Source organism: Balaenoptera musculus, chromosome 3, assembly GCF_009873245.2.
Source record: "Balaenoptera musculus isolate JJ_BM4_2016_0621 chromosome 3, mBalMus1.pri.v3, whole genome shotgun sequence".
In the NCBI taxonomy this organism is placed as follows: domain Eukaryota; kingdom Metazoa; phylum Chordata; class Mammalia; order Artiodactyla; family Balaenopteridae; genus Balaenoptera; species Balaenoptera musculus.
Genome location: NC_045787.1, coordinates 120,439,520 through 120,465,011, shown reverse-complemented (window position 1 = coordinate 120,465,011; position 25,492 = coordinate 120,439,520). Strand labels below are relative to the sequence as shown.

Here is a 25,492-nt window from a genome sequence, read left to right as displayed (position 1 = left end):
TAACCCAGCCATGTTAAGGAGCTAGTCCCTGCTCCTGGTAAGATGGCTAAATGAATGCTAAGAAGCAACCATTTGTCTATTTATTTATTGATGGCTCTGATACTGCTTAGTACTGGAAACACACTGGGGGACAAAACAGATATGGTACATGTTATAGGTTGAGTTACTTCCCCCCCCCAAATTTATATGGTGAAGTCCTAATCCTCAGTCCATCAGAATGTGACCTTATTTGGAAATAGGGTCATTGCATATGTAATTAGTTAAGATGAGGTCATAAGGATGAGCCTTAACCCAACATGACAGGTATCCCTATAAAGAGGAGAAATGTGGACACAGACAGATATGCACAGAGGGAAGATGATGTGAAGAGACACGGAGAAGACGGCCGACTACAAGCCAAGGAGCAAGGCCTGGAACAGATTCTTCCCTCACAGTCCTCAAAAGGAACCAACCCTGCCAACACCTTGATTTCAGACTTCTAGCCTCCAGAACAGTGAGACAGTACATTTCTGTTGTTTAAGCCACTGATTTTGTGGTACCCCTAGTAAACTAATATAGTCCTTATTCATAGAGCTTATCAGCCAGACAGTAATCAAATAATTCCAAATAAGAGGGATATAATTACAAAATTGAACTAAGGAATATGAAGCAAAGCAATACAATTCTGTGAGAGCAGAGACTAAAGGAATCTTTCCTAGGCTGGTGGGTCACAGAAAGTTTCCATAAGAAAATGATGCTTGAGGTGAGCAATGAAGAGTGATGAGGAGTAAACAGAATGAAAAGCAAGACAAGCACGTCCCAAGTCGGGGGAGGTTGTGGGGTGGGGACAGCATGTGCAAAGGCCTTCGTCAGCTGACATGCAACGCAACTGAGAAACCAAAACAAAGGAAGTGTGCTTTTAGCACAGGGAATGGGAGGGGCAGTAGTGCAAAATACGGCTCGTAAAATAGGCAGAACAGCCACGCCTTTGCAGGCCTTGTTAAAGACATCTTTCAGTATCACGATCACTGAGGATCCCTTAAAGAGTTATAAGTTGCAGGTGATATAATCATATTTGAGTTGTGAAAGACTACTCTCACTCTTTTTGGGAGAACATGTTGGAAAGTGCTCAGACCAGGGGCAGGGGAGGAAGATCTGGACTCAAGGAGACTGAGTGCAATGGCGTGTAGGTAGGAGGCTCAGAAAGGTGGGAGAGAAGGCCAGCTGAATCCAGAAAAGGGCCAGGGAAGTAGAAAAGGATACTTGTGAGACATATTTAGGAAGAGAAAAGGATAAGATTTGCTGCTGGGAGGAGTAGAGGTGACCGTGGCTATTTCTTTTTGCCTTCACTCAGTTAGGGTAGCTAGAAGAAGATCCATTTTGAGGGAGATGTTTATGGATTTCACACTGCTCATGTTTTATGGGCATTGGGGAGCTGCAAGTTGAGAAATCAAAAAGGCAATTGAATGTATAGGGAGCTCAAAAAGTGAAGTCTGAGATATAAATTTGAGGGTCATTAGCAAATAGATGGTGATTAGAGCTTTGCATGTGGTTGAGATTGTTACAAAAAAGGGTACAAAGTAGGGAGAGACAAAGGCCTAGAATGGAGAGCTAATTAACTACATTTATTTGATTTTTAAAATTTTCCTATTATTTTATAAGGAAATGATGCTAGAGTTTGTATCCAATTTCTCCTGACAAATCACTTTTCTAAAAAATTGAGGCCTTTGAAACAAACCACACATCTCCAAGTTACAGTACAACCTTGAGCAATTTTAATCATATGTGTTTTCATTAAAAAAAAAAAAAAAGCAATTGCAGTTTGGTTTTTTCACTTCAGATTACAGAAGGGGAAAATTTATTTCTTAAGTATTTTAGATAAAAATAAAGCAAGAATTGATTTTGCTTTCCATAGCTTAAAAAAAAAGCAGGTTGTTTTGTATCTTTAAAAACAACCTACTGTCCATAGGGAGAAAGAGGCCTTATCTGATTATGACAATGATTGGATTTTTTTGTACATACGGACATTTGGTACAGGCACTATCTTTGAATCATTCCAATTCTAGCACCATCATGACATTATTTGTACGCGTTTATTGCCTCTGTTAAAACAGAAAGATACATACATGTGCTATTTCCTTTTTAAAGGAAACCCACTGGGTTGTGTCATTGCATTGGCCCTCAGTAATTGTTAAATTATGTCTTTGTTAGTGTGGAGAGAAAATATAAGCATGCTTACTTCACCACCCTCTTATGGTTCTCTTATCAAGCCTTCAGATGTTCACAGCTGTTAACTCTAGCTATGAAATGGACATAGCTGGAAACAAAATAGGGGACTAGAATAATTTTTCAAAAGAGTAAGCAATGATATCCCATAATTGGGGTGGGTTGTTCATACACTTAAGTGAAATATGTGCTGCAATTCTGTATGTGTACTCTATTGCTTTTAATAATGATACCAGTGATAGTGAGAGCAGGGGAAAGTGCTGATTCTCTTTAAATTTGATAATAACTCTCTGTAACTTTATTAATATATCATTATAGCTCAAAAATTTGCATACAGTTTGATCCAGCAATTTTATTTCTAGAACTTTAAGAAATTAATCATGAAATTTTGAAAGGTTTAATCCACAAGAATATTAATCTCTATTTGGCTCTGAGAAGCAAAAACTTAGAACCATAGAACACAGGTTAAAAATGGTAAGGTCCATCTATATGATGAAATAACTTGCAGCTATTAAAATCAGGATGTCAAAATATAATGAAATGGAAATAGTCACTATATAAGAACATTTTGTAAATACATATATGGAATACCACTTCTGCGCATGCATGTGAAAATGACTATAAAAAAAGTTTGAAATTGTATGCACTGAATACTTAATAAGACAATTCTTAAGTCTGAGTGTTAAATATACAGGTGATACATTTTCATTTTTGTGGCTTTTTTGTATGTTCCAAATTCTTCTCAATGAATGTGATTTTCCATAGATATAGCAAAGAACTAATTTAAAAATATAATTACTGTAACCAAAAAGACACCTATTCCTTTGTCCCTCATCTACTTGCTAATATTTGGCATCCTAAAACTAGGGATTCATTCCTCTTCAATCCTGCAAAAATATTTCCTTGAGAAGAGAATTTACAAAGCAATAATAGTCATTTACATTTCAGTTTAAATAAGCTCATTCCAGAAACCTCCAGAAACCTAAGTTTTATGGATACAAATGAGGCTGCATCACAGGACAAGAGGACCCCCAAGAGGAAGGTGAGTTCACTCCTGAAGGCTTACCCTACCTGTGGGAACCTGTGCCTTTTCACATTTTACCAATCTAAGGAGAAGTTGATGCAATTTAGTAATCTTAGAACTCTGCTCAAGGTCTTGGCATTTAACACTTTTAACAATGGATAAACATGTTTGCAGTTTATTATTTGTTTTTAAGCAGATTCAGATGGACGCTTTGTCTCCTACTACCCTAAATGTGTAATAATAAATACGGATCTAAGATACATTCCTATATTGCCTAGGCTCTGGCATGTTAATTCTGTTTGTCTTCATTATACGTTTAAAATAACTTGGACTATTCTGAATCTCTTCCTTCTTCTTAGACTTTTTCATCATTTATTCATTTCCATTGGGAAAATTCATTTTTGAGTAGGATGTCATTCAAACAACCTAAATATTAGGTTTAGACAGCAGATTAAACTAGAATTAGGCTACATCACTCAAAAACACCCTACTCCTTCTAATACTTTTATTACCACTAATGGTACTATGAAGGAGAAAGCATTTATTGATCTTCTATGATTCGGGTACTTTACCTAATTAGATTACATATTAAATATTTCACATATATTTATATAAATTAATGTAATTATATAAGCAACCCTTTAAGGTCAGTGATTTGTTCTTGTGTGATAGATGAGAAAACTGAAATTCAAAGATTCCAAACAACTTGTCCAACATCACACAGCTAGGAAGTACCAAATTGGATTCAAACCGTGGTCTCATTCAACTCTAAGTTTCCACTTTCATCCAGTGTGCTATGCTAACTATCTAGATTTTTAGAAGAAAAAAAAACAGCGACCCTCCACACCACTACTAACATTGGAATCACTACCACTATCACCACCAACTAGAATGTGATGTTTAGGGCCATTTTCAATAATAGGACGCATCACTGTAGCCAAGCTAACTGTTTGCCACTCCCAATACATTTTAATGACAACAGCTTAAAGTCAGTCACAGAGTGTGAGGTTCCTAGATGACGTGTGCTCTCTAAAGCACTCAGCTAGCCCAAAAGCCACTTGGAATTCTCTGACATCCATCTCCATTTTTCTTGACATAGCTGTCACGTCACACTTGAGTTTATTTCCACTATCTATCCTCAGAATCTCTGCAATCCAGTTATTTTAGACAATTGATGATAAACTACCACTCAAGTCACCATTTTGGATGATTTGAGGCCTTATTTATTTTATCTCTTGGTAGACTTTTTCAGCAGCCTGTAAGCTTATACATATAAATGACAACCTGGGTTGAGTATATTTTCACTGCACTTGACAAGCTCACTGGACCAAAAGACCTCTAGCCCAGGTGGGAATAAGCATGCTGAAAGGTCTAAATTACTTAAACATATTTCCTCTCAATCAGAAATTTGAGTTCTCACCAGGCTTGTTGAATGCAATTGGCCATTTTAGTTAAGGCCCATTGGAAGGAAAGGGAAAATAACATTTTAAAGTATAGATGAATAATCTCATTGATATCACACCTGATCCCTCAGACAGGCATTTTCTATTATAGATTTGGTGGGACTGAGACAGAAGCAATAAGGAGACTAGGGTACAGCCAAAGAAAAAATATAGTTTTACGCACAGTATGTTATATATAGTATGTATATATTTACATATACATATTATATTTTTGTATGTATGTGTGTGTGTGTGTGTGTATATATATATATATGTATATATGAAATTGGGAAATGACTTAGTTGCTCTCTCAAAATACCAATAATACCATGCACTGCTTAAGGAATATTTAAAAGCATAAAGTATATGACCAGCACTTTATTAATAACCACAGCCAACATTTATTAAGCACTTACTATGTACCAGACACCCTGTGCTACACAGATGCATACAATTATATGTATATAATTCTCACAATAGCCCAGTGAGTTCCGATTTCACAGGTAGGATAACTGACACTCAGAGAGGACTGAATAATGAACTCATTCAAATGTACATGGTTAGTAAGTGGCAAAGCTGAGATTAAATATACAGGTCTTTTGGCTCTGCAGTGATGATGCTAATCTATATACTATACATTCTCCCTAATGATCCCTGACAGATACCAGAATTTCTCAAGTTGTGGCCTGATGCTATCTCTATCAGATTCACCTTGTATGTGCTAAAACACAATTCCTATGCTCTTTTATTCACTTTCCAAATTAGAATCTCTGGAAAACAGGTCCCAAAGATCTACATTTTCAATTTGCTCCAAGCGTGACTTTTCAAAAATGCCAGTATTTGAGATCAAGTGCGGTTAACAGGAGGCTCATGACTGTGGGAATAATACAGTAGAAAGACCGTGGTATCAGAAGTCGGGTGACCTGGGTCTTAATTCCACCCTGCAAGTAATAAGTTCTGTGACTTTGGACAAGTTACCTCACCTTTCTGGGCCTGTATTATCCCATCTGTAAAGTGGTGATATTAGATCAGATGTCTACTATAACATTTTGCAAATAATTTAAATAGACCCCCACAACATGGGAAATATTAGTTCTGTTACGCTCTGCATTGATCAGTCTACTCATAAGTCCTGTTTGCAGGGCCGGCCACTGTATTTCAGAGAGACTTTCACTTTCTGGAGTAGAGTCAAGACTGGCCAGCACCACAGCCAGGCAAGAGCATGTGGGTCCTTCCCTGGCCTTCAACACTCTTCTAGGTTTAATTAAAGATGGGTGAGTGAGGGCTGCCATTCCAAACATGCCAGGGTTGAGGCAGAGAAGTAGATTTCTTCTGACCAGCAGCATATTTTCATGGAAAACAAGTGATATTTCCTATTTGAGAAAAGCAGGGACTTTTAGAACTGACAGCAACAGCTCCCTAATCTATTTGAGCTAAGAGGTAATCATTTCCAATCTCCGAAACCATTCCTGCAAATCTAACAGCATGCATGTCATTTGTGGCTCACACAAATGTACTGGCCTTTACAAGAGAAGTAAATATGTCCTCAGTGGCTGCTTTGTATTGGCAATAAACTGATCTGTTGGCAGAATCTGGCATCTGCATATGCAAATGCAAGTTTAGCAGCACACCATAGAATGCAGGGACACATTTCATTTTGCAGGCATATTTTGGGAGCCTGGAAGAAAACATGGTCTTTATTTTAATCTGCAGTGGCTTGTCCAGTGTTTTCCATACAAACATGTTTACTAGATGGGTGTTTGATATTTGGGTCCCAAAATAAACAGTTAATGAATATTCATGTATGTTGAATGCAATCAGAGAAAGAGCCAAGAATAGACTGTCAGAGTGCAAACTCCTACACCCCATCTGTAACCATTAGGATAACAGGACTACACTACCCTTAGCAAGGCACAGAGTTGTTCATTCAACAAACAGCTATCATTGCACGTTACATATGCACCACTGAAATAAACAACGGAGGTTTTTTTTTTTTAATTTCAAGGAGGAAAAATTACCTGAAAGTAGAGAATAATGGTTTAAGAGTGTTTATTCAATAAATATTTATTGAGTACATACTTCATGTATATGAGATACTGATAGAGGCACTGACGCTTCAAGCAATGAATTTTTTTAAAAAAGTGTTAAAAATTATTTCCCTTGCAGAGTTCACGTTTAGTTTGAGGAAGACAGACAAAGATTAAATGAATATGAAGTATGATAGATGGTGATGAGTACTATGAAAGAGAGAAAGAAAGAAAGAGAGAAAGAAAGGAAGGAAGGGAGAAGGGAACAGAGGTGCTGGTGAAAGGAGACTGACTTAAATAAGATCAGGAAAGTCCAACCGAGAAGATACAATCTGAATGTAGATTTGATGAAGATAAAGAAGTGAGCCACGGGGGTATCAGTGCAAAGAGCATTGTAGGCAGAGAAAATTGTAAGTGCAATATTTCTGAAGCAGGTGAGTGCCCAGTAAGTTAGAAGAATGGATGGCTAACATAGAGGAAACAAATTTTAAGAAAGGAGTCAGAGAGATAAGAGGATGCCTGATCATCTAAGGCTTTGTAAACCATAAAAAGTTTGACTTTGACTCTGATTAAGATAGGAAGCCATTGGGATTTGAGCAGAGGATGACATCACTGAACTTGTATTTTAAAACAGAGCCATCACCCATTGAGCTGAAACTACACTATAGCGGACAAGGGCAGAAGAAGGAAGTCTGGTGGGTTGGGTTTTGCTATTAACAAGTTTATGAATGATGGAGGCATGGATCAGGGTAATAGTGGTGAAGTTTGTGGTAACTGGTTGGATATTGAATGTTTGTGGAGCTAATATGATTTCTTGGACCATCTAATTTTCATTTTGAAATATAATTTACATGTAGAAAAGTAGGAAAAACATCAATGTAAAATTTACCAAATAATGTAAAGCAAACACCAAGTATCTCCCAGCCAGGTTAAGAAATAGAACATTGCCAGCACTCCAGATACTCCATAGATTTAGCACATTGGAAGAAAGACTGGGTGTGCTAAGTAGAAGCATGGAAGATATAAAAAAGACCCAAATCAAACTTATAAAGATGAAAATTACAAGCACTTAAATAAAAAATTCACTAGATAGGATGAATAGCAGAATAGACATTGCAGAATAAATGATCAAAGAACTTTCCAGATGATGTCTTTCATGAAAAGGGATAGAACTATGTTCTTGAGAAATATGATGGACATCTTCCAATAGAAATAAAAGCTGCTCCTGCAGGCTCTGTCATTCTCAGAGGAAGTTTCTCTTCACAGTAGAAAACACAGATTCAGAGTGTTACTTGCTAACAAACTGGATTGAGACTATTCTTGTTCAGGCCTAATATCCAATCACAGTGGTCACAAATGCTAAAGAGCAGAAGAAAATATTGGCCAAATATTTATTAGAAACTTCCAATAACCTAGATGGTCCTGTATGTAAGTTACATGATTTTGGCTACAGAGGAGTCTCTTTTTAAGAGACTGCTGGCATTGGAGCCTCTGCTCACTTGCTTAATTTCAAAGGAAAAGATAGAGTAGCAGAAATTGGTTTAACTAAAAATACTACGGAGGGAGACCTTCAAGATGGCACAGGAGTAAGACGTGGAGATCACTATCTTCCCCAAAAATACATCAAAATTACATCTACATGGGGAACAACTCCTACAGAACACCCACTGAATGCTGACAGAAGACCTCAGACTTTCCAAAAAGCAAGAAACTCCCCACATACCTGGGTAGGGGAAAAGAAAAAAGTAAAAACAGAGACAAAAGAATAGGGATGGGACCTGCACCTATGGGAGGGAACTGTGAAGGAGGAAAAGTTTCCACACACTACGAAGCCCCTTCACTGGCGGAGATGGGGGGTGGGTGGGGAGGGGAAGCTTCAGAGCCACAGAGGAGAGCGCAGCAACAGGGGTGCAGAGGGCAAAGCGGAGATAGTCCCACAGAGAGGACTGGTGCTGACCAGCACTGACCAGCATGAGAGGCTTCTCTGCTCACCCGAAGGGAATGTGGGGGCTGGGAGCTGAGGCTCGAATTTCGGAGGTCAGATCCCAGGGAGAGAACTGGGGTTGGCTGCGTGAACACAGCCTGAAGGGGGTTAGTGTGCCACAGCTAGCCGGGAGGGAGTCCAGGAAAAAGTCTGGAACTGCCTAAGAGACAAGAGAACATTGTTTTGGAGTGCTAGAGGAGAGGGGATTCAGAGCACTGCCCAAACAAGCTCCAGAGACGGGCGCAAGCCGTGACTATCAGCACAGACACCAAAGATGGGCATGAACCGCTAAGGCTGCTGCTGCCGCCACCAAGAAGCCTGTGTGCAAGCACAGGTCACAATCCACACCTCCTCTCCCGGGAGCCTCTGCAGGCCGCCACTGCCAGGGTTCCGTGATCCAGGGACAACTTCCCTGGGAGAACACACAGCAGCCCTCAGGCTGTTGCAATGTCATGTCAGCCTCTGCCACTGCAGGCTCGCACCGCACTCCATACCCCATCCTCTCCCCCAGCCTGAGCGAGCCAGAGCCCCCTAATGAGGTGCTCTTTAACCCCCTCCTGTCTGAGCAAAGAAGAGATGCCAGAGGGTGACCTACACGCAGAGGCAGGGCCAAATCCAAAGCTGAACCCCAGGAGCTGTGCGAACAAAGAAGAGAAAGGGAAATCTCTCCCAGCAACCTCAGGAGCAGTGGATTAAATCTCCACAATCAACTTGATGTACCCTGCATCTCTAGAATGCCTGAATAGACAAGGAATCATCCCAAAATTGAGGCGGTGGACTTTGGGAGCAACTGTAGACTTGGGGTTTGCTTTCTGCATCTAATTTGTTTATGGTTTTATGTTTATCTTAGTTTAGTATTTAGAGCTTATTATCATTGGTAGATTTGTTTATTGATTTTGTTGCTCTCTTCCTTTTTTAAAATATATCTCTCTATATATTTTTTTCTTTCCTTTTTCTCCTTTTGTGAGTGTGTATGTGTATGCTTCTTTGTGTGATTTTGTCTGTATAGCATTGCTTTTACCAATTACCTGGGGTTCTGTCTGTCCATCTTTTTTTTTTTTTTTGGTATAGTTTTTAGTGCTTGTATCACTGGTGAATTTGTTTTTTGGATTGGTTACTCTCTTCTTTCTTTCCTTTTTTTAAAATTATTTTTTAATTTATTTATTTTTAATATTTATTTTATTTTATTTCATTTTATTTTTCTTCTTTTTTCTTTCTTTCTTTTTTTTTTCCCTTTCATTCTCAGCTGTGTGGCTGACAGGGTCTTGGGGCTCCAGCCAGGTGTCAGGCCTGAGCCTCTGAGGTGGTGGGAGAGCTGAGTTCAGGACATTGCTCCACGAGAGACCTCCTGGCCCCATGTAATATCAAATGGCAAAAGCTCTCCCAAGACTTCCATCTCAGCGCAAAGACCCAGCTCCACTCAATGAGCAGCAAGCTACAGTGCTGGACACCATTGGCCAAACAACTAGCAAGACAGGAACACAACCCCACCCATTAGCAGAGAGGCTGCCTAAAATCATAATAAGGTCACAGACACCCCAAAACACACCACAGGACACGGTCCTGCCCACCAGAAAGCCAAGATCCACCCTCATCCACCAGAACACAGGCACCAGTCCCCTCCACCAGGATGCTTACACAACCCACTGAACCAAACTTAGTCACTGGGGGAAGACACCAAAAACAACTGGAACTATGAACCTGCAGCCTGTGAAAAGGAGAACCCCAAACACAGTAAGTTAAGCAAAATGAGAAGACAGAGAAACACACAGCAGATGAAGGAACAAGGTAAAAACTCACCAAAACAAACAAAGGAAGAGGAAATAGGCAGCCTACCTGAAAGAAATAAGAGTTATGATAGTAAAGATGATCCAAAATCTTGGAAATAGAATAGAGAAAATAAAAGAAACGTTTAAAAAGGACCTAGAAGAACTAAAGAGCAAACAAACAATGATGAACAGCATGACAAATGAAATTAAAAATTCTCTAGAAGGAATCAATACCAGAATAACTGAGGCAGAAGAATGGATAAGTGACCTTAAGATAAAGGAAGATAAAATAGTGGAAATAACTACCACAGAGCAGAATAAAGAAAAAAGAATGAAAAGAATTGAGAACACTCTCAGAGACATCTGGGACAACATTAAATGCAGCAACATTCAAATCATAGGGGTCTCAGAAGAAGAAGAGAAAAAAAAAGGGACTGAGAAAATATTTGAAGAGATTATGGTTGAAAACTTCCCTAACATGGGAAAAGAAACAGTCAATCAAGCGCAGTAAGTGCAGAGAGTCCCATACAGGATAAATCCAAGGAGAAACACGCCAAAACACATATTATCAAACTATCAAAAATTAAATACAAAGAAAAATATTAAAAGCAGCAAGGGAAAAACAACAAATAACATACAAGGGAATCCCTATAAGTTTAACGGCTGATATTTCAGCAGAAACTCTGCAAGCCAGAAGGGAGTGGCAGGACATATTTAGAGTGATGAAAGGGAAAAACCTACAACCAAGATTACTTTACCCAGCAAGGATCTCATTCAGATTCGACGGAGAAATTTACGGCTTTACAGAGAAGCAAAAGCTAAGATAATTCACATCAACAAACCAGCTTTACAACAAATGCTAAAGGAACTTCTCTAGGCAGGAATCACAAGAGAAGGATAAGACCTACAATAACAAACCCAAAACAATTAGGAAAATGGTAATAGGAACATACATACCGATAACTACCTTAAATGTAAATGGATTAAATACTCCAACCAAAAGACATAGACTGGAGGAATGGATATAGAAATAAGACCCATATATATGTTGTCTACAACAGACCAACATCCGACCTAGGGACACATACAGACTGAAAGTGAGGGGATGGAGAAAAGATATTCCATGCAAATGGAAATCAAAAGAAAGCTAGAATACCAATTCTCATATCAGATAAAATACACTTTATAATACAGACTATTACAAGAGACAAATAAGGACACTATATAATGATCAAGGGATCAATCCAAGAAGAAGATATAACAATTGTAAATATTTATGCACCTGACATAGGAGCACTTCAATAAGGAAAATGCTAACAGGCATAAAAGGGGAAATCGACAGTATCACAATCATAGTAGGGGATTTTAACACCCCACTTTTACCAATGGACAGATCATCCAAAATGAAAATAAGTAAGGAAACACAAGCTTTAAATGATACATTAAACAAGATGGAGTTAATTGATATTTATAGGACATTCCATCCAAAAACAACAGAATACACTTTCTTTTCAAGTGCTCATGGAACATTCTCCAGGATACATCATATCTTGGGTCACAAATGAAGCCTTGGTAAATTTAAGAAAATTGAAGTCGTATCAAGTATGTTTTCTGACCACAACATTATGAGACTAGATATCAATTACAGGAAAAAATCTGTAAAAAAATACAAACACATGGACGCTAAACAATACACTACTAAATAACCAATAGACCACTGAAGAAATCAAAGTGGAAATCAAAAAATACTTAGAAACAAATGACAATGAAAACACAAAGACCCAAAATGTATAGGATGCAGCAAAAGCAGTTCTAAGAGGGAAGTTTACAGCTATACAAGCTGACCTCAAGAAACAAGAAACATCTCAAATAAACAACCTAACCTTACACTTAAGGCAATTAGAGAAAGAAGAACCAAAAAACCCCAAAATTAGCAGAAGGAATGAAATCTTAAAGATCAGATCAGAAATAAATGAAAAAGAAATAAAGGAAACAATAGCAAAGATCAATAAAACTAAAAGCTGGTTCTATGAGAAGATAAACAAAATTGATAAATATTAGCCACACCCATCAAGAAAAAAAGTGAGAAGAATCAAATCAATTGAATTAGAAATGAAAAAGGAGATGTAACTACTGACACTGCAGAAATACAAAGGATCATGAGAGATTACTACAAGCAACTGTATGCCAATGAAATGGACAACCTGGAAGAAATGGACAAATTCTTATAAAAGCACAACCTTCTGAGACTGAACCAGGAAGAAACAGAAAATATAAACAGACCAATCACAAGAACTGAAATTGAGACTGTGATTAAATACCTTTCAACAAACAAAAGCCCAACACCAGATGGATTCACCGGCGAATTCTACCAAACATTTAGAGAAGAGCTGACACCTATCCTTCTCAAACTCTTCCAAAGTATAGCAGAGGGAGGAACACTCCCAAACTCTTTCTACGAGGCCAACATCACCCTGATACCAAAACTGGACAAAGATTCTACGAGGCCAACATCACCCTGATACCAAAACTGGACAAAGATGTCACAAAAAATAAAACTACAGGCCAATATCACTGACGAACATAGATGCAAAAATTCTCAACAGAATACTAGCAAATAGAATCCAACAACATATTAAAAGGATCATACACCATGATCAAGTGGGATTTATCCCAAGAATGCAAGGATTCTTCAATATATGCAAATCAATCAAGGAGATAAAACATATTAACAAATTGAAGGAGAAAAACCATACGATCATCTCAATAGATGCAGAAAAAGCTTTTGACAAAATTCAACACCCATTTATGATAAAAACCCTGCAGAAAGTAGGGATAGAGGGAACTTACCTCAACATAATAAAGGCCATATAAGAAAAACCCACAGCCAACATCATTCACAATGGTGAAAAACTGAAACCATTTCCACTAAGATCAGGAACAAGACAAGGTTGTCCACTCTCACCACTATTATTTAACATAGTTTTGGAAGTTTCAGCCACAACAATCATAGAAGAAAAAGAAATAAAAGCAATCCAAATCGGAAAAGAACAAGTAAAGCTGTCACTGTTTGCAGATGACATGATACTATACATAGAGAATCCTAAAGATGCTACCAGAAAACTACTAGAGCTGATCAATGAATTTGGTGAAGTAGGAGGATACAAAATTAACGCACAGTAATCTCTTGCATTCCTATACACTAAGGATGACAAATCTGAAAGAGAAATTAAGGAAATAATCCCATTTACCACTGCAACAAAAAGAATAAAATACCTAGGAATAAACCTACCTAGGGAGACAAAAGACCTGTATGCAGAAAAATATAAGACACGGATGAAAGAAATTAAAGATGATACAAATAGATGGAGAGATATACCATGTTCTTGGATTCTAAGAATCAACATTAAGAAAATGACTATACTACCCAAAGCAATCTACAGATTCAATGCAATCCCTATCAAACTACCAATGGAATTTTTCACAGAACAAGAGCAAAGAATTTCACAATTTGTATGGAAACACAAAAGACCCCAAATAGCCAAAGCAATCTTGAGAAAGAAAAACGGAGCTGGAGGAATCAGGCTCCTGGACTTCAGACTATACTACAAAGCTACAGTAATCAAGACAGTATGGTACTGGCACAAAAACAGAAATATAGATCAATGGAACAGGATAGAAAGCCCAGAAATAAACCCATGCAGCTATGGTAACCTTATTTTTAATAAAGGAAGCAAGAATATACAATGGAGAAAAGACAGCCTCTTCAATAAGTGGTGCTGGGAAAACTGGGCAGCTACATGTAAAAGAATGAAATTAGAACACTCCCTAACACCATATACAAAAATAAACTCAAAATGGATTAAAGACCTAAATGTGAAGGCCAGACACTATAAAACTCTTAGAGGAAAACATAGGCAGAACACTCTAGGACATAAATCACAGCAAGATCCTTTATGAGCCACCTCCTAGAGAAATGGAAATAAAAACAAAAATAAACTAATGGGACCCAATGAAACTTAAAAGCTTTTGCACAGCAAAGGAAACCGTATACAAGACGAAAATACAACACACACAACGGGAGAAAATATTTGCAAACGAAGCAACTGACAAAGGATTCATCTCCAAAATTTACAAGCAGCTCATGCAGCTCAATATCAAAAAAACAACCAACCCAATCCAAAAATGGGCAGAAGACCTAAATAGACATTTCTCCAAAGATATACAGATTGCCAACAAATACATGAAAGGATGCTCAAGGTCACTAATCATTAGAGAAATGTAAATCAGAACTACAGTGAGGTATCTCCTCACACCAGTCAGTATGGCCATCATCAAAAAATATACAAACAAGGGCTTCCCTGGTGGCGCAGTGGTTGAGAGTCTGCCTGCCAATGCAGGGGACACGGGTTCGAGCCCCGGTCTGGGAAGATCCCACATGCCACGGAGCAACTGGGCCGGTGAGCCACAACTACTGAGCCTGCGCGTATGGAGCCTGTGCTCCGCAACAAGAGAGGCCATGATAGTGAAGAGGCCCATGCACTGAGATGAAGAGTGGCCCCCACTCACCACAACTAGAGGGAGCCCTCGCACAGAAACGAAGACCCAACACAGCCAAAAATAAATAAATAAACAAAAAGATTACTATAAAAAAATATATACAAACAATAAATTCTGGAGGCGGTGTGGAGAAAAGGGAACCCTCTTTCACTGTTGGAGGGAATGTAAATTGGTACAGCCACTATGAAGAACAGTATGGAGGTGCCTTAAAAAACTGAAAATAGAACTACCATACAATCCCACTACTGGGTATATACCCTGAGAAAACCATAATTCAAAAAGAGTCATGTACCACAATGTTCATTGCAGCTCTAATTACAATAGCCAGGACATGGAAGCAACCTAAGTGTCCATCGACAGATGAATGGGTAAAGAAGATGTGGCACGTATATACAATGAAATATTACTCAGTCATAAAAAGAAACGAAATTGAGTTATTTGTTTTGAGGTGAATGGACCTAGAGACTGTCATACAGAGTGAAGTTAAGTCAGAAAGAGAAAAACAAATACCATATGCTAACACATACATACTGAATCTAAAAAAAAAGGTTCTGAAAAACCTAGGGGCAGGACAGGAATAAAGACGCAGACGTAGAGAATGGACTTGAGGACACAGGGAGGGGGAATGGTAAGCTGGGATGAAGTGAGAGAGTGGCATGGACATATATACACCACCAAATGTAAAACAGTTAGCGAGTGGGAAGCAGCCGCATAGCCCAGTGAGATCAACTCGGTCCTTTGTGTCCACCTAGAGGGGTGGGATATGGAGGGTGGGAGGGAGACGCAAGAGAGAGGAGATATAGGGATATATGTATATGTATATATGATTCCCTTTGTTATAAAGCAGAAACTAACAAAGCATTGTAAAGTAATTATACTCCAATAAAGATGTTTAAAAAGAAAATGCTATGGAACAAAAGATCCTGTTCTAGCCTGTTCTGTTCTAGTGGCAGAACACAGTACCATAACAACTTGAGGTGAAGACCATAAAAAAGATGTTTGAACATAAAGAAACCCAGTTTTTATCAGCGCCTGGATTTGTAGTCTGCAATAAGTATAACATTTATAATGTGTGAGAGATAATAGAGGGTAAGGATCTAAGACATTTAGTGTATCCAAAGTGTGCAGAGGCACCATTAATAATCATACCAGTTTCTTGAAATCTTCTTAATACTGTATTAAAGACTACGATATTTTAGGTAAGAATTTCCCTGCTACTGAGAACTCAATGAACTGCAAGTTGCTGCCCCCTTACCTTAGAGTTAGTCAAGGGGGTGTTGCGGATGTAACACCTTAAAAGAGATTGTGGAAGGTGTGAAGCAAAAAACAAAAATGGAGCGTTGAAAATGTTTCTTTTGGTTCTGGTGGAAGCTTTTCTACAGCTATTAACAAGGTATCTCTTGAACTTTTCCTTCAAGTATAGTCATGTTGTAATTACTGGCCTTGGGATTAATGTCTTTAAGGACTTCGTTGCTGATCCCAAGAAAAGGCCCAGGAAGGGCTGATTATCTTTACATAGGATACCAGCAGGCAATTTTGTTGCATTTGAAAAATACCTTGAAGAATAAGGTTATGATTTTCTCCATACACTCTTCAAGAATGGGATGATGACAAAAAGCTATTTAATTGATGTAGTAAGAAAAAATGCAAAACTGGATATGGAACGTCTCCAGCTGGATATGGCAGCATCTCAATAGGCTTTGTTTTATGACTGGATATGTGTGTGAGTATATACACATGCATGTATGCATAGATCTGTGTGTGAGTATGTAATGCACCATGTTTTTCAGACAGGCATATGGGGGTTCTTTGTGTTTTATGGTACATTTCAGTGAAATTATTTGCTGGTTTATGAATATACTGCCCTTTCATTTTTTTTTCTTTTTTCCCCCAATGTTTAGGTGATCTCAAAGTAGGAAATACATTTAATCATGTAAAAGATTAATGCTAAAATAAGCTTTTTGGGCCTTTTGCCAATAGACAGTAATTCAGTCTGGTATTGATCTTTTCACGAGTAACAGAACTGAGAAATTTTTTATATAACTGAAGATCATAAAATAGATTTGCATAAAATATCATGATTGCTTCATGTTTATATTTAACTTATATTTTTGTATAAACAAGATTGTGTAAGATATATTTAAAGTTTTAATGATTTAACCATCTTTCCAACTTTTCATGATTTTTAGGAATGCAGACTTTTAAGAAAATGAAATTACACTCCCTGTTGTCCATTAATCAGCAAATAAAATATGGCCTTAACAAAGTTGTTTGTGTCATTATACAGTTTGAAAATTATGTCAGGATATACCCTATAGAATTACTAACCTCAATGCCCCTTATAGAATATATATTAATCATTCTATATTAAAGAAAATAATGGTTGTTAATGGAATGCCAAGGCACTATACAGTGATTATATGTTAGTTGTGGTATCATACCAATGAAATGTCAAATTTGAAAGGCCTGTACTACAATTTTACATAAAAGAAATTACTTGTGGCTCTAACATGCACCTTGAGAGTTTAAGGAGATAATATGTTTTAGAGAGAAATACTGCTTCCACTATAGATTATGTACATAAGTATAAACTTTGACAAAAGTGGAAGGAATGTATTTTAAAGTAATTGCACTTCTGAATTTATTTTTCATATCCTATATTTGATATGACTAAAATGAATTACTGGACGGATTAATAAGTGTACTTAATTTAAATGTTTTGATCCTGTTATACTTTTCATTAAGTTTTAAAAAAATTAAATTAGATATAAAATTGTAAAAAAAAAAAGATTAGTGAGCTTGAAGGTATAGCAATAGAAATTATTCAAAATAAAATAGAGAAAAAGTACTGGGAAAAAAATGAAATCAGTGAGCGGTGGGACAACTTGATGTGGCTTCATCTATAAACATTTAGAATTACTCTCCCCAGAGGAGAAGAAAGGGGAAAATATACATATATTTTTAAAAAGTGGCTGAAAATTTTGCAAAGTTGATGACAACTATACACCCACAGATTCAAGAATCTCAACAAACCCCAAGCATGAGAAACATGAAAGAACCTATCTTTGTTCCCCTGTATATACCATGTCTATTTGCATTGGCTGATTTGAAGATTTTCTTTCTTCACTAGTTTCAAGCAATTTGATTAAAATGTACCTTGGTTTAGGTTCTTTTATATTTCTTGTTTGTTATAAGTATTTCATATAATTAGTTTTTATTGTGATTGTTATAGGTAAAATTTTGTCCCCCCAGAATAGACAACTGGAAGTCCTAACCTTCAGTAACTCAGAATGTGACCTTATTTGGAAATAAGTCCTTTACAGAGGTAATAATTAAAATGAGGTGGGCCCTAATCCAATATGACTGATATCTTTTTAAAGAGGAGAAATTTGGACACAGAGACAAGTATGCACAGAGGGAAGACAATGTGAAGACATACAAGGAGAACACCATGTGATACAGAGGATTGGAGTGATGCATCTACAAGCCAAGGAATGTCAAAGATGGTCATAAAACCATCAAAAGGTAGGAAGGTCTAGGAAGGATTCTCCTACATGTTTCAGGGGGAGCATGGCCTTGCTGACACCTCTTCATTCTTACTAGCCTCCAGGCATTTAGAGTATGAGAGATCCTGGAAGTGCTCTGAAACAAGTGAGACCAAAGATGGTTCTTCAGGCAGCCCCCAGGAATGTTGGACCATTGGATGTTCTCTCCAATTCTTTACCTCTCCAGGGAGAAGCTGGGAACTGAGGCTTTTCACCTATTTGCTCTGTGCTTAAACCAGGAGAAGGGCTGCGGTGATGAGCTACATACTAGATCAAACCACTGTCTTTGTTCTTACTAGTCCTCAGGTGGCTAGAATATGCTGGGTTCTGTTAGCACACTGAGACAAACAAGACAAAAGCCAGTCCTTGAGCAGCTCTTCTAAAAGTTGGTGCATTTGCCATGCGGTCCAACTCTCTTTCCCTCCCCAGGGAGAAGCTGAGAGCTGGAGTTTTTCATGCCTTCACTTTGTGCTAAGCCAGGAAGAGGGGTTATGCAGAGTGCCAGCCCAAAGCACCATCTTGGTTTCCTTCTGGTGTCTAGAGGACCTCAGGTCCCAGTAGTGTTACATGACCGGTAAAACAGAAGCTAGTCCTTTGGGGAGCTCCTGGAAAAGTTGGAGCAATGGACTGCAGTCTAACTCTTTCCTTCTCCAGTGAGAAGCTAGGAGCTGCAGTGTTTCCTTCTGATCGTACGGCACTATACCAGAGGTAGGGATTCTGGCAAGAAGGTGTCTTGAATTTCCCTACTGGTTTCAATGTGTCTGGTTTCACACTTGCCCAAGGTGTAGGAGCCTCTCAACTAGCTTCTGGATTTCTCACCAAGGGAATTTTTCTCTGAATTGTTGTTGAATCAGTATGTTTATGTGTGAAGGGGAGTCCAAAGCTTCTTACTTATTCTGCCATCTAGCTGACATCATCCTGCAAGAGCCAATTAGTTCTTAAGCAGGTCTAATTCACCACATAGAGTTTCTAAAAATACTAAGGAAACTATGCAATGTTCTAAATATCCTAAGGAAGTATTTACAAGAGTATTGGAGTATAGATTATTATTGCCAGTTTGAGTCCATTTCCCATCCTGTGGAAGTTTGGAGAAAATCAGGTTGCAAACCTGCAACATGTGGGTAATGTTGGGAAAGGGATTAGTAGGGCAGGTTCATTGATTAAATTCTAGTTATGTAGCATTTTATTGTACTGCAGTTGGCAAACGTGCTTTACAAAAATGACTTTATTCTCCCTAAGGAGGACGCAGCAATGTGCTGATGTGTGTGCATTCTTCCCAACTTCACTTTCAGTGACATCACATTGATAGCTTGAAATCAGTCATGATGTGGGCATTACACCATGGAAATTGGCAAATGCTATAGACCAGGGATTTTTTTCTTTTGGAAAATCAGCTGTTAAAGATTTACCAGTACAACATCTGGAGGATTATGAGTCTAAAACACTATGCACTGTGGATGTTGAGATAGAATTTGGTCTGGGTCCCAGGGAGACAGACTGAGATGAAGATTTTTATGTAGGAAGTTGTATTAACCATGTCTTTAATTTTTTGTATTTTGATGCTTTGACATCTGGGGACTTGTCAACACTGGAGGGGCCACCCAATTCTTAAAGATAGTAAACAATTTGCTCACCAGTAGGCTTTTTAAGTGCAAACCTAACAATCCAGAACCCATACCCCCAGCCACTTGTCCTAACCACCCCAGGGTCAGGCAACAGATAACTAAGGTCAGCCTCTATGCCCCAGAGCCCAGTGAAATTGTCACAAGATAGCCAATACTAAGCTTGTAGGTAACAAACTATCTTTCCAATGGTAATCAGTTCCTGATTGTTGGCCTTACCATGCCTAAATCATAATAAAACCTATCTTAAAACAGCAGTTCTTTGGGAGTTCCTTGGTGGCCTAGTGGTTAGGATTCCAGGCTTTCACTGCCGTGGCCCTGGGTTCAATCTCTGGTTGGGGAACTGAGACTCCGCAAGCCACATGGTGTGGCAAAACACACACACACACACACACACAACAACAAAAAAACAGCAGTTCTTTGAGGAATGCTCTCAAGATAAACACATTTGAAGAAGAGATGGAAATAAAGTTGGGAAGAGAGAAGATTTACCTATGATTTTGTCTCAAGGAAGGCTTCAGTCAACCCCACAGAAATGGGAAAAAGTGGGATGACCCTTCCATGTGATTCCCTTTGAGGCAAGGGGCCCAGCTTTCATAACCCTGTATTGATCAGGGCAGGGTGTATCCAGACCCTAGATAGGGGGCTTATCCTTGGGCTTTGAAGAAACTCTTTGGCGGAAAGCATTACCCAGAGAGGGACTCTGCTAAGTGCTGTTAGCCACCAGTATTCTCAGCAGCTGCGGGAAGATCTTTAGTTCTGAGAGAGGGCTGGGGACGTGAACCCCTGCATGTACTACAAAACAGGAAGATAAACTCAACTACCAAGTGCTGTCTACCTTAGATGATTCATGAGATTTCTGATGGAGTCAACATCATTCAGGAGAATAAATGCTGTAGTTGAAAAGGTGCTAAAAATTCATGTTAAGAGTCAGCTATGCCCTTTCAACCTTGGCAGAAAAATAAATGTAAAATAAATTAGCCATTTACAACTTTGCAAAACCTAACATGCTGTGAAGATTTATCAGCTGGACCATGAAAAAAAATGACTCTGTTCAACAAAGCAATTAAAAATGAAAACTGGTGTAACTGAAGTCCAAATAAAATAAGCTTCCAGAGTAGAAGAAATGCGGAAATAAAAGTTTGTTGGATCTCTCTCTCTCTCCCCCTCTCCCCTTTATTTGGCTTTAGAATTTCATACAATTTTATAAAGCTGGTGGCTGCCAGAACAGGATAGGGCAATTGGCAAGGGCTGAGAAATCTCCTCACCCCCAAGAATAGTGAACACAAGGGCAGGTAGCCAGTGTGGATTCTGAGTGGCAGCCGGGTGAGTCTAAGGAAATTTTCTATTTGTTCCTAGTTGTCTTCTTTCTAGTAACTAGAGAATAAAGATTGTACAATCCACACTTACCACTCTTTCATTATTCTAATAACCGATGATAAAAATATTTAAAAATGTTAAAAAGATATCATAGTTGAGCCACAAAGTTCTATGGATTACTCTGTCAAATGAATGGGAAACAAGCAAATGAGAATGGGCTTTATTCAAAGAAAGTTAGCAAATTTATATAGAAAAGACAAACGCGCAGAGATTTCATAAGAGTTCAAAGAAACTACTGCAGAGAAGGGGAGGGAGCCAGTCAAGGGAGCAGCGAGAAGTGAAGACACTTCACCATGAAGAGGTGAGTATGATGTGGAGGTTTCTCTAGGGACACAGCTTCTTTAAAACATGTTTGGGCTTCCCTGGTGGCGCAGTGGTTGAGAATCTGCCTGCCAATGCAGGGGACACGGGTTCGAGCCCTGGTCTGGGAAGATCCCCCATGCCGCGGAGCAACTAGGCCCGTGAGCCACAACTACTGAGCCTGCGCTTCTGGAGCCTGTGCTCCGCAACAAGAGAGGCCGCGATAGTGAGAGGCCCGCGCACCGCGATGAAGAGTGGCCCCCGCTTGCCACAACTAGAGAAAGCCCTCGCACAGAAACGAAGACTCAACACAGCCAAAAATAAATAAATAAATAAATAAATAAATAAATAAATAAATAAATAAATAAATAAATAAAATAAAGGAATTCCTTTAAAAAAAAAGTAAAATAAATATCCTTCTTTTAAAAAAAAAAACATGTTGTTTGAGTACAGTGGCTTAGTTGCTTCTTAATGCTTTCCTTCCATACTATTTCAAATATCTGTATACCTACATGGTCCCTTACTTGGTTCTGGAAAATCCAGCATATATTTATTGTTCTAGTCTTATCCTTGATGCAGGTGAAGATACAAAATTCACTATTAAAAACAGCTAGCATATTTTGAGCATTTCCTATAAACTAGACTTTACATAAATCTATTTAAACACTCACCACAGTCCTTTGATGAGGAGCTTACTATTATTTCCATTTATGGATGAAAAAGGTGAAGCTCAGGAACATTAAGTAATGTGCCCAAGGGTATGAGTCCGTAAGCTGGTAAAAACGATCGAAACCATAGTCAATTTGACTGCAGAGTCTGAACTTCACATCGTTTTGCTGTCTATTGTCTAGCCTATAAGGAGAGATTCATTATTACTAATAGAATCCAGGAAGAAGGAGAAGTTGATTTTGTCCTTGAAGAATTAGTTGGAATTAGAGAGTTAAAAATGGTAGTTTTATGGCGGGAGAAATGTTTGTACAAAGACACAGATTCAGAATATTGTAGGACATCTTTGGGGAACACAAGTGGATACTGTATCAGGAATTAGTAGAAGATAGGGTTAGGGCAAATTATTCAAGTTTAAGATATTCACCTTTCCCTTTGTTTAGTTACTGGATTTTCTAACCGGAGAAAAGCACTTGGTTCGTAGCCCTTAAGCATGTCCCTAAGAGAAGAGTTGTCTCAGAGGAGATAAGAAATAAGGTAAGTTGTTCCCTTAGAAATTACTGATCCCTAAGGATATCTCTCCTCACCTGAATCTCCCAAAATATTCTCAGGCAGGCTGGTGCCACTATGCAGAGTCAGGAAGCAGTTTCTCTATCACCCTAGCCAATCTCTGATGTAATTACCCACCCAAAGCATACAATGGATAAAAAAGGCTGGGGGTCATTTTGAGTGGGGGTAACTAGCTAGACTGAGTCATACAAAGGGACTTTTGGAGTCTTGACCAGGGTCAGGAAGTAGATCAGTATATCATTCTGCTAGTGGAGATCTATCTTTTTTTTTTTTTTTGGCCACGCCCCACAGCTTTTGTGATCCTAGTTCCCCATAAGGGATTGAACCCTGCCCCAGCAGTGAAAGCACTCAGTCTTAACCACTGGACTGCCAGGGAAATCCCAAGATCTAACTTCTGATTTCTGTTCTGAGCTGCCTTCTGGAGGGTCACATATCCATAAGAGAACAGACCACGCAGCAGGGAGAGAGAAAAGGAAACATTTGAGGGAGCTCAAATTTCAGACTAGAAAGTAGCAGAATGAATTTTACTCCATACAGAGCCTCTGCTATAATTTATATCCTCAGAATACATATAAAATAATCAAGTCTAATCCCCTCTGTTTCTCTAACAGTTAAAATGGTTAAAATTGTTCTCAGCAAACCATAAAAAGCAACTTAGAGGAGAAGTGAAACAGACATTTATTGTTGCTTCTCCATCATTTATCTCCCCAACAGAACCAGTTTTTGTTTTTTTTTAACATCTTTATTGGAGTATAATTGCTTTACAATGATGTGTTAGTTTCTGCTTTATAACAAAGTGAATCAGCTATACATATACATATATCCCAATATCTCCTCCCTCTTGCATCTCCCTACCACCCTCCCTATCCCACCACTCTAGGTGGTCACAAAGCACTGAGCTGATCTCCCTGTGCTATGCAGCTACTTCCCACTACCTATCTATTTTACATTTGGTAGTATATATAAATCCATGCCACTCTCTTACTTTGTCCCAGCTTACCCTTACCCCTCCCCGTGTCCTCAAGTCCATTATCTATGTCTGTGGTCTTTATTCCTGTCCTGCCCCTAGGTTCTTCAGAATCATTTTTGTTTTTTTCTTTTTTTTTAATTCCACATATATGTGTTAGCATACAGTATTTGCTTTTCTTTTTCTGACTTACTTCACTCTGTATGACGGACTCTAGGTCCATCCATCTCACTACAAATAACTGAATTTCGTTTCTTTTTATGGCTGAGTAATATTCCATTGTATACATGTGCCACATCTTCTTTATTCATTCATCTGTTGATGCACACTTAGGTTGATTCCATGTCCTGGCTATTGTAAACAGAGCTGCAATGAACATTGTGGTACATGACTCTTTTTGAATTATGGTTTTCTCAGGGTATATGCCCAGTAGTGGGATTGCTGGGTCGTATGGTAGTTCTATTTTTAGTTTTTTAAGGAACCTCCACACTGTTCTCCATAGTGGCTGTATCAATTTACATTCCCACCAACTGTGCAAGACGGTTCTCTTTTCTCCACACCCTCTCCAGCATTTATTGTTTGTAGATTTTTTGATGATGGCCATTCTGACTAGTGTGAGGTGATACCTCATTGTAGTTTTGATTTGCATTTCTCTAATGATTAGTGATGTTGAGCATCCTTTCATGTCTTTGTTGGCAATCTGTATATCTTTTTGGACAAATGTCTATTTAGGTTTTCTGCCCATTTTTGTATTAGGTTGATTGTTTTATGATATTGAGCTGCTTGTAAATTTGGAGAGTAATCCTTTGTCAGTTGCTTCACTTGCAAATATTTTCTCCTATTCTGTGGGTTGTGTTTTCACCTTGTATATGGTTTCCTTTGCTGTGCAAAGCTTTTAAGTTTCATTAGGTCCCATTTGTTTATTTTTGTCTTTATTTCCATTTCTCAAGGAGGTGGGTCAAAAAGAATCTTGCTGTGATTTATGTCATAGAGTGTTCTGCTTATGTTTTCCTCTAAGAGTTTTATAGTGTCTGGCCTTCACATTTAGGTCTTTAATCCATTTTGAGTTTATTTTTGTGTATGGTGTTAGAGAGTGTTCTAATTTCATTCTTTTACATGCAGCTGTCCAGTTATCCCAGCACCACTTATTGAAGAGGCTGTCTGTTCTCCATTGTATATTCTTGCTTCCTTTATTAAAAATAAGGTGACCATATGTGTGTGGGTTTATCTCTGGGCTTTCTATACTGTTCCATTGATCTATATTTCTGTTTTTGTGCCAGCACCATACTGTCTTGATTATTGTGGCTTTGTAGTATAGTCTGAAGCTAGGGAGTCTGATTCCTCCAGCTCTGTTTTTCTTTCTCAAGATTGCTTTGGCTATTAGGAGTCTTTTGCTTTTTCCATACAAATTGTGAACATTTTGTTCTAGTT

At 38.4% G+C, this 25,492-nt stretch overlaps 1 pseudogene; it reads left to right on the top strand.

The window, feature by feature from the left end:
• The first annotated feature begins 3,196 nt into the window (after positions 1 to 3,196).
• Positions 3,197 to 16,708, top strand: LOC118892538 (annotated as a pseudogene).
• The last annotated feature ends 8,784 nt before the right edge of the window (positions 16,709 to 25,492 follow it).